Source organism: Bufo bufo, chromosome 6 (assembly GCF_905171765.1).
Source record: "Bufo bufo chromosome 6, aBufBuf1.1, whole genome shotgun sequence".
Classification (NCBI taxonomy): Eukaryota; Metazoa; Chordata; class Amphibia; order Anura; family Bufonidae; genus Bufo; species Bufo bufo.
The window spans coordinates 275,167,641-275,176,456 of NC_053394.1; the positions used below are offsets into that span (position 1 = coordinate 275,167,641).

Below are 8,816 nucleotides of genomic sequence, written 5' to 3' on the forward strand. Positions count from 1 at the left end.
GGACAAAACAGAACAAACCAGATCAGGATGCTTTCTCTTCCGGTTTGCTCAGTTTTTTTGACCCGGCACAAAACCGCTGCAAGCTGCAGTTTTGTGTCCGGTCTGCGAAACTGAACGAACAGGATACGGCATGAAGATCAATGTGAGTCAATGGTTCTGGATCAGTTTTTTCTTCAGTAACAGAAAATACCTGGATCTCAAAACCTGAATAAAAAAAAACGCTGATGTGAAAGTCGCCTAAACTGACGCCAAGCAGCTTCCTTTCCTGCCAGTCCAGCTTGTCAGATAGTCTGGGAACTCTGCATAGAACTGGGTATGAAAGAGGCTGGGTACGAGTTGGTAAGAAGGATGGCACAGCAAGATGAAAACTCTTGGTATAAGGTAAGTACTGCGCACGTCAAAGCTCCTCCGCTAGCGTGGTCAGGTTACCATGAACACCATCAGGTGGTTGGTAAGGCCTACAAGTGATGTCTAACTTCTCCAGGCAACCTAGGACACTAGAACTAGGGATTGACCGATTATCCGTTTTACCGATATTATCGGCCGATATTGAGGATTTTGACAGTTATCGGTACCGGCATCTATTTTGCCGATATACCGATAACGTATTGGGAACACAGATCGCGCTGCTCTCAGCGCTCTCTGTGTTCCCTCCGCAGCACAGGGGAGAAGGAAGCCGTGTCTCCCTCCCCCTGTGCTGCTGCTGCCACTGCCGCCAATTAGAGGAGAGAAGATAAGAGGAGGGGCGGGGCTGTGGCCACCGCTCCACCAATGAAGATAACTCTTTCATTAATTCATATACAGGAGGCGGGAGCTGGCTGCAGAATCACATAGCCGGCTCCCGACCTCTATGAGCTGTAGCTGCGATCTGCGGTAGTTAACCCCTTAGGTACCGCGGATCGCAGCTACCGCTCATAGAGGTCAGGAGCCGGCTATGTGATTCTGCAGCCAGCTCCCGCCTCCTGTATATGCATTAATTAGAGATTTCTCTTCATTGGTGGCGCAGTGCGCCCCCCCAAGCCCCCCAGTATTAATCATTGGTGGCGCAGTGCGCCCCCCACCCCAGTATTAATCATTGGTGGCAGTGGCCACAGGATCCCCTCTCCCCTGCTCCTCCGATCGGAGCCCCAGCAGTGTAAGCCTGGGGCTCCGATCGGTTACCATGGCAGCCAGGACGCTATTGAAGCCCTGGCTGCCATAGTCAGCTCCCTGCTGCTGTGTGCACAAAGCACAGAGCAGCAGGGACAGTGTGAGCTCCTATTCACCCTGATAGAGGGTGAATAGGACAAGGGTTCTAGTCCCTAAGGGGGCTAAAAGTTAGTAAAAAAAATATATATATATTAAGTATAAATGAAAAAGAAAGATTTACCAAAAAAATAAAAATACACGTTAACAATAAACATATTAATTTTCAGCAGATTTGTGTAGGAATTTTTTTTTTTTTCCAAAAATGAAAATTCCCAGAATATCGGTATAAATTATCGGCTATCGGCCTGAAAGTTCACAAATTATCGGTATCGGTCCTAAAAAATCAATATCGGTCGATCCCTAACTAGAACATCAATAAGGTGTCACTACTGTAACTGCGCAGGTGCAAACTGGGAAGGACTACTAATCAACTAAACTAATGAGTAAAACCATAATCTGGGAGACAATCCATGTAAATGGGCAGATACAATGGCACTGTGTTAAATAAGCACCCTGACTAACTGCATCCAGTATGTGGTCCTGACACACATGTGCACTATAGCCGCGTTATCTAGGCAACCCGGACATAAGAAAATGGATTAAAGGGATGGCTATGTCACCAATGATCGGCTAAGGCTACTTTCACATGCGCGTTTTTGCGATCCTGCATGGGATCCATTTGGATAATACAACCAGCTGCACCCGTTCTGAACGGATCCGGTTGTATTATACTGAAAATGAACAAACCGGATCCAGCGCTAAAACCATTGTAAGTCAATGGGAGCCAGATCCGTTTTTTTTGTGTCTGAATTTTGTTGCTTCGTCAGTTTCCCATGCTGCACACAAAAAAGCTGCTTGCAGCGGCTTCCTGTCCGGCATGGGAATGCAACAAACCGGAACGGAATGCATTCTGCTGCACTCTTTCCAGTTCCTTCAGTTTTGAGATCCTCCTCCTAAGGCCTCATGCACACGACCGTATTTTTTCACGGTCTGCAAAACGGGGTTCCGTTGGTCCGTGATCCGTGACCGTTTTTTCATCCGTGGGTCTTCCTTGATTTTTGGAGGATCCACTGACATGAAAAAAAAGTCATTTTGGTGTCCGCCTGGCCATGCGGAGCCAAACGGATCCGTCGTGACTTATAATGCAAGTCAATATAAAGTCAGGAGTCCCTATTATACCATCGGATCAGAGTTTTCTCCAATCCGATGGTATATTTTAACTTGAAGCGTCCCCATCACCATGGGAACGCCTCTATGTTAGAATATACTGTCGGATATGAGTTAGATCGTGAAACTCATATCCGACAGTATATTCTAAGACAGAGGCGTTCCCATAGTGATGGGGACACTTCTAGTTAGAATATACTACGAACTGTGTACATGACTGCCCCCTGCTGCCTGGCAGCACCCGATCTCTTACAGGGGGCTGTGATCCGCACAATTAACCCCTCAGGTGCTGCACCTGAGGGGTTAATTGTGCATATCATAGCCCCCTGTAAGAGATCAGGGTCTGCCAGGCAGCAGGGGGCAGACCCCCCTCCCTCCCCAGTTTGAATATCATTGGTGGCCAGTGTGCGGCCCCCACCCCCGGCCCCCCCTCCCTTCCTCTATTGTATTATCATTGGTGGCCAGTGTGCGGCCCCCCCTTCCTCCCTCTATTGTATTATCATTGGTGGCCAGTGTGCGGCCTCCCCTGGCCCCCCCTCCCTCTATTGTATTATCATTGGTGGCCAGTGTGCGGAGGGGGGAGGCCGGGGGAGGCCGCACACTGGCCACCAATGATATTACAATAGAGAGAGGGAGGGGGGGCCGGGGGGGCCGCACACTGGCCACCAATGATATTACAATAGAGGGAGGGGGGGCCGGGGGGGGGCGCACTGGCCACCAATGAAATTAAAACCGGGGAGGGAGGTGGGTCTGCCCCCTGCTGCCTGGCAGCCCCTGATCTCTTATAGGGGGCTATGATATGCACATCTAACCCCTCAGGTGCAGCACCTGAGGGGTTAATTGTGCGGATCACAGCCCCCTGTAAGAGATCGGGTGCTGCCAGGCAGCAGTCATGTACACAGTTCGTAGTATATTCTAACTAGAAGCGTCCCCATCACTATGGGAACGCCTCTGTGTTAGAATATACTGTCATATATGAGTTTTCACAAAGTGAAAACTCATCTCTGAAAAAGCTTTTATGCAGACGGATCTTCGGATCCGTCTGTATGAAAGTAACCTACGGACGCGGATGCCAATCTTGTGTGCATCCGTGTTCTTTCACGGACCCATTGACTTGAATGGGTCCGTGAACCGTTGTCCTTTCAAAAAATAGGACAGGTCATATTTTTTGGACGGACAGGAAACACGGATCACGGATGCGGCTGCAAAACTGTGCATTTTCCGATTTTTCCACGGACCCATTGAAAGTCAATGGGTCCGCAAAAAAAAAACGGAAAACGGCACAACGGCCACGGATGCACACAACGGTCGTGTGCATGAGGCCTAAGGCCTCTTTCACACTTGCGTTGTCCGGATCCGGCGTGTACTCCACTTGCCGGAATTACACTCCGGATCCGGAAAAACGCAAGTGTACTGAAAGCATTTGACGTGATCCATGTGATCACATGATCCATGCGCTTGGGGCGCCCTGACGTCACTCTGGAGCGCCCGGGGAGCCGCACGGACGGTAAGTATACTGCTCCCCCGCTCCCCGCTACACTTTACACTCTACCATGGCTGACTTTAGCGTCCCGGCAGCCATGGTAACCACTCTGAAAAAGCTAAATGTCGGCTCCGGCAATGCGCCGAAACGACGTTTAGCTTAAGGCCGGATCCGGATCAATGCCTTTCAATGGGCATTAATTCCGGATCCGGCCTTGCGGCAAGTGTTCTGAATTTTTGGCCGGAGCAAAAAGCGCAGCATGCTGCGGTATTTTCTCCGGCCAAAAAACGTTCCGGAACTGAAGACATCCTGATGCATCCTGAACGGATTTCTCTCCATTCAGAATGCATGGGGATAATCCTGATCAGGATTCTTCCGGCATAGAGCCCCGACGACGGAACTCTATGCCGGAAGACAAGAACGCAGGTGTGGAAGAGCCCTAAGGCACTGTAATAAAAAGGGCTGGTCAATGGCCCATGAAAAGGGGCAGATGCAGGCCCAATACGCAGAATGGGACTACTGTTCACATGTATTAACCCTTTCCTGGACAAGGAAGTATCTTCTAGATTCTTGCTACTGATGGCTTGATCTCAGGCTGTGTAGCAGATAGAGATACAAGCCAGGTCTTGTTTTAAAGCTGGATTATTTAAAACCAGAGGGTGAGGATAACATGGACTCCAGTGCATGCTACCAACCCCCTTCACCAATCAACCAGAGCATACTTGTTCTCTCACATACTGGGGTCTTTTTTTCCCCCAGAAAGGGAATGTGAAGATGAGCACTTGCTCATCTACTCATCCCTCTGCATCCAATTAGACCATTATAGATACCATTAACCAGACATTTACCAGTGTCTGGATCACAGCGCATCAACATGAATAAAGTTTACATTTACAACTGTCCTTATACTAATCCATACCTGATCTTTAGAGTAAAATATACAGACCGCTTCTCTAGAGGTACCCGTCACAAGCTACAGTAATGGCGAAATATCTAATCTATTCCTGACACAGAAAAGATTTTCATTAGTCAGAATAGACATTTTGGCTTATTGAGTGCCGCCATAAACAATCGTTTTCAATCACCATAATTAAAAAAAATGAAAAGACGTATTTGGATGCTTTTCAAACAGGTGCCCGTATTAAGCCTCACTCACATGTCAGTGTTTGATCAGTGATTTCCATCAGTGATTGTGAGCCAAACCAGGATTGGAGCCTACACAGAGATAAGGTATAGGCCTCATGCACACGGCCGTGTTCCATGGCCGAGAGCGGTCCGTGGTAACCTGGCCTGGATTCCTGCTGACAGCAGGAGCGCACGGCGTCATTGGTTTCTATGACGCCGTGCGCTTCATGCCGCCGCTGCACTACAGTAATACACTCGTATGATCTATACCAGTGTATTACTGTAGTGTAGCGGCGGCATGAAACGCACGGCGTCATAGCAACCAATGACGCAGTGCGCTCCTGCTGTCAGCAGGAATCCAGGCCGGGTTACCACGGACCGCTCTCGGTCGTGGAACACGGCCGTGTGCATGAGGCCTAAGGGAAAGATCTGCTCCTATTCTGGGTTTAGAGCCGTACCTGAAACACCCAGACTAGGGTGACACCCAATCGATACTTTTGTACCGGTGTGGATTCAATACCGGGATTTGCCATTAACAGATACTAGGCTGCGCAGTGTCAGAACATGGAGCGCGCTGCTCTCAGCAGCACAGGGGAGAAGGAGTCACTCTCTCCCTCCCCCTGTGCTGCTGCTGCCACCAATGAGGAGAGAGGGGGGGGGGAGGGGCTGTGGCCACTGCGCCACCAATGATGATAACTAAACCATTAATACAAAATCAGGAGGCGGGGGCAGAATCACATAGCCGGCACCCAACCTCTATGACAGGGAGCTGCGATCAGGGGCAGTTAACCTGAGGGGTTAACTGCAACATTTTCTTGTAAAATACCGGATTATTCGCCCTATAGACGCACCGGCCCATAAGAGGCACCTAGGTTTTAGAGGAGAATAAGAAGAAGAAAAACATTTTTCATTACAGCTCAGGTCAGAACCCCAATGTTAATCAGACCTCAGCTGACAGCCCCAATCAGACCCCCAGTGTTAATAAGACCCCAATCAGACCCCAATGTAAATGACCCCTAATCAGACCTCAGATAAGAGCCCCCATAATCATCCCTTATGCCTCTCATCAGCCCCCAGCAGCCTCATGTTTTATAAAATAAAACAGTTACCTCTCCTGCTCCTGGACGCCGCCGCTCCTCAACGTCCGCGATCTTCTTTCCCCCTTCTGTCGGCTGTGCTATGAACTGGCGCTCACAGCGTGAAGTCAAAGAGCGCCCTCACGCTGTACGGAGGCAATCCACAGCCAACAGCCGAGGACCAGGAAAGCGGTGAGTACAGAGCCTTCACTGCTTCCTGGTCCTCCGGTACTTAATGAGCGCTTCCATAATGGAAGCGCTCATTAGTATTCACCCCATAAGACGCAGGGGCATTTTTCCCCCAACTTTTGGGGGGGGGGGATGTGTCTTATGGGGCGAAAAATACAGTATGTAATTTTTACAGCCAATTGTTTCTTAATTCTGGGCCAAAGCACTAGAAAACCACATTTTGCTGAGGCTGGGTTTACATCACCGTCAGAGATGATACGGTGTAAATGCCAGCTGTCTTCCATTATGCCGATCAACGTGGACACAGCGGTGAGCTAGTGAATCCGTCAATCCTAGATCCCATCTCTGCTGGAACAGTCTACCGGAGATGTGAACGCAGCCTAATCCATTGTTTGCAGAAAAGGCGATGTGCATGAAGCCTATCCTCCGGATAGGTCATCAGTATCTGATCAGTGGGGGTCCGACATCCGGGACCCCCACTTATCAGCTGTTTGAGAAGGCACCGGTGCTCACAGTAGCGCTGAGGCCTTCTCTGTGCTCACCAAGCTCAGCACTGTACATTGTCTAGCGGCTGTGCTTGGTATCGTGCTCAGCCCCATGCACTTCTATGGGGCTGAACTGCCTGGGCCACGTGACTGTGCAACATGACTAGGGATGAGCGAATCGACTTCGGATGAAACATATTAAGTCGATTCACAGAGGAGCTCCGTACAGTATTAGAATGTATTGTAGAAAGTTATTGCTTCGAGAAGTCTCGAGACTTTGGGTAATAACTTCAGAAATTAATTTGTACTGTAAAAAACTATTTCCCAAACTCAGGTTCGGTTCTAAGTGGTACCTTCAGCTCATCGGAGCCAATACATTCTAATACTGTAGAGAGCTCCTGCTCCATACAGTATTGGAACAAAGTTTTATGCGAATTCGCTCATCCCTAAACGTCCCGTCACCGGGCTAGGAAAAGCTGCGAGATGGCGGCGCACCAGTACCTTCACAAACATCTGATGAGTATTTCAATCTCAGAAAACCCTATTTGCTTTAACCCTAGAAAACCTCTCTTTCGGGTGGGTTTCCCTCTTCTCAAACTAAGGCTCCATTCACACGTCCGTGGTGTGTTGCGGATCCGCAACACACCCGCCCGGCACCCCTATAGAAAGGCCTATTTTTGTCCGCAAGCTGCAGACAAGAATAGGACATGTTCTATCTTTTGCGGCGCTGCGGACCTGAAGATCGGGGCCATGCTCCGGAAATGCGGATGCGGACAGCACACTGTGTGCTGTCCGCATCCATTCCGTCCCCATAGAAAATGAATGTGTCCGCACCCGTTCCGCAAAATTGCGGAACAGATGCGGACCCATTTGCGGACGTGTGAATGGAGCCTTAGAGCATATAGAAAAAAAATCTGACTACATAGAGAATAACTCCAAGACATTTACCCTGCATTTAGGTTACTGACAACTTGTTTACAGTTTGCACACACGAGTCAGATACATTGTCAGAAACGGATCCGTAGCCTGGGAGGAGCAGAGGGCGCTCATTACCCCAGTGACTACCAGTATGGTTTCAGACAGTTCACACTGAGCTGCCCTGACACCCGCCCGCTACCGCGCACACCCGCGGTTCGCCTCTGCCGTCCCCACCTGGCCTCTGCAGCCGTCCAGTGGCGCCTCTCTCCGGACACTGCTCCCCTGTCTTCTGGGGAACACGGGTCTGGTTCCGGGTGCGAGTAAACGATCCGCGGCTCCCTCACTGGAGACACTGCCTGTCACACAGCACAGCCCAACTACATACAAGCTGCACAGACAGGAAGCGAAAAGAACTACACTTCCCACAATGCTTTACGACGCAGTGGAAAAAAACTTTATTGAAAGGCAACAATAAGAAAGCGTGAACAGAAAGTGTGTTTTCCAGCTGATATGGAGAAGGGAATCTCTGGACTTTCCACAGGGGCAGATTATAGAAGGGGCAGCTGATATTATTTACCCCTGAGGAAGTCTGTGTCTGTACATGTTAACACTGGTACTGTCCTATGAACTAAGCCACAGACTGATGACAGCTGCCATACAATGTGACACTGTGCTTGGTGAGCTGTGAAGTACTCGGACCCCAGCCAATCCCATTTTTTGGAAATTTGACCAGTGTCAATTTAAGTGCTGATAACTTTAAAACGCTTTGACTTATACAGGCCCTTCTGAGATTGTTTTTTCGTCACATATTGTACTTCATGACACTGGTAAAATGAAGTGAAAAAAAATTCATTTTTATTTTTAAAAAAATACCCAAATTTACCAAAATTTTTGAAAAATTAGCAAATTTCCAAGTTTCAATTTCTCTACTTCTATGATACATAGTAATACCTCCAAAAAATAGTTATTACTTTACATTCCCCATATGTCTACTTCATGTTTGGATCATTTTGGGAATAGTTTTTAGAGACGTTACAAGGCTTAGAAGTTTAGAAGCAAATCTTAAAAACACAATTTTTAGGGACCAGTTCAGGTCTGAAGTCACTTTGTGAGGCTTACATGAAACTACACCCCTAGAAACCTTCTAGAAACTACACCCCTCAAGGTATTCAAAACTGATTTTAC

General features: G+C 48.6%; 1 protein-coding gene across 4 annotated transcripts in view; it reads right to left on the reverse strand.

The window, feature by feature from the left end:
* The window catches only part of MICU1 (mitochondrial calcium uptake 1), a 291,530-nt gene extending 283,506 nt beyond the window's left edge, over positions 1–8,024 (reverse strand). For all 4 annotated transcript variants that reach the window (XM_040435039.1, XM_040435038.1, XM_040435037.1 and 1 more), the window contains exon 1: positions 7,866–8,024. The gene's annotated coding sequence lies outside the window, so the exon portion shown is untranslated. The remainder of the gene's footprint in view (positions 1–7,865) is intronic.
* Positions 8,025–8,816: the final 792 nt, after the last annotated feature.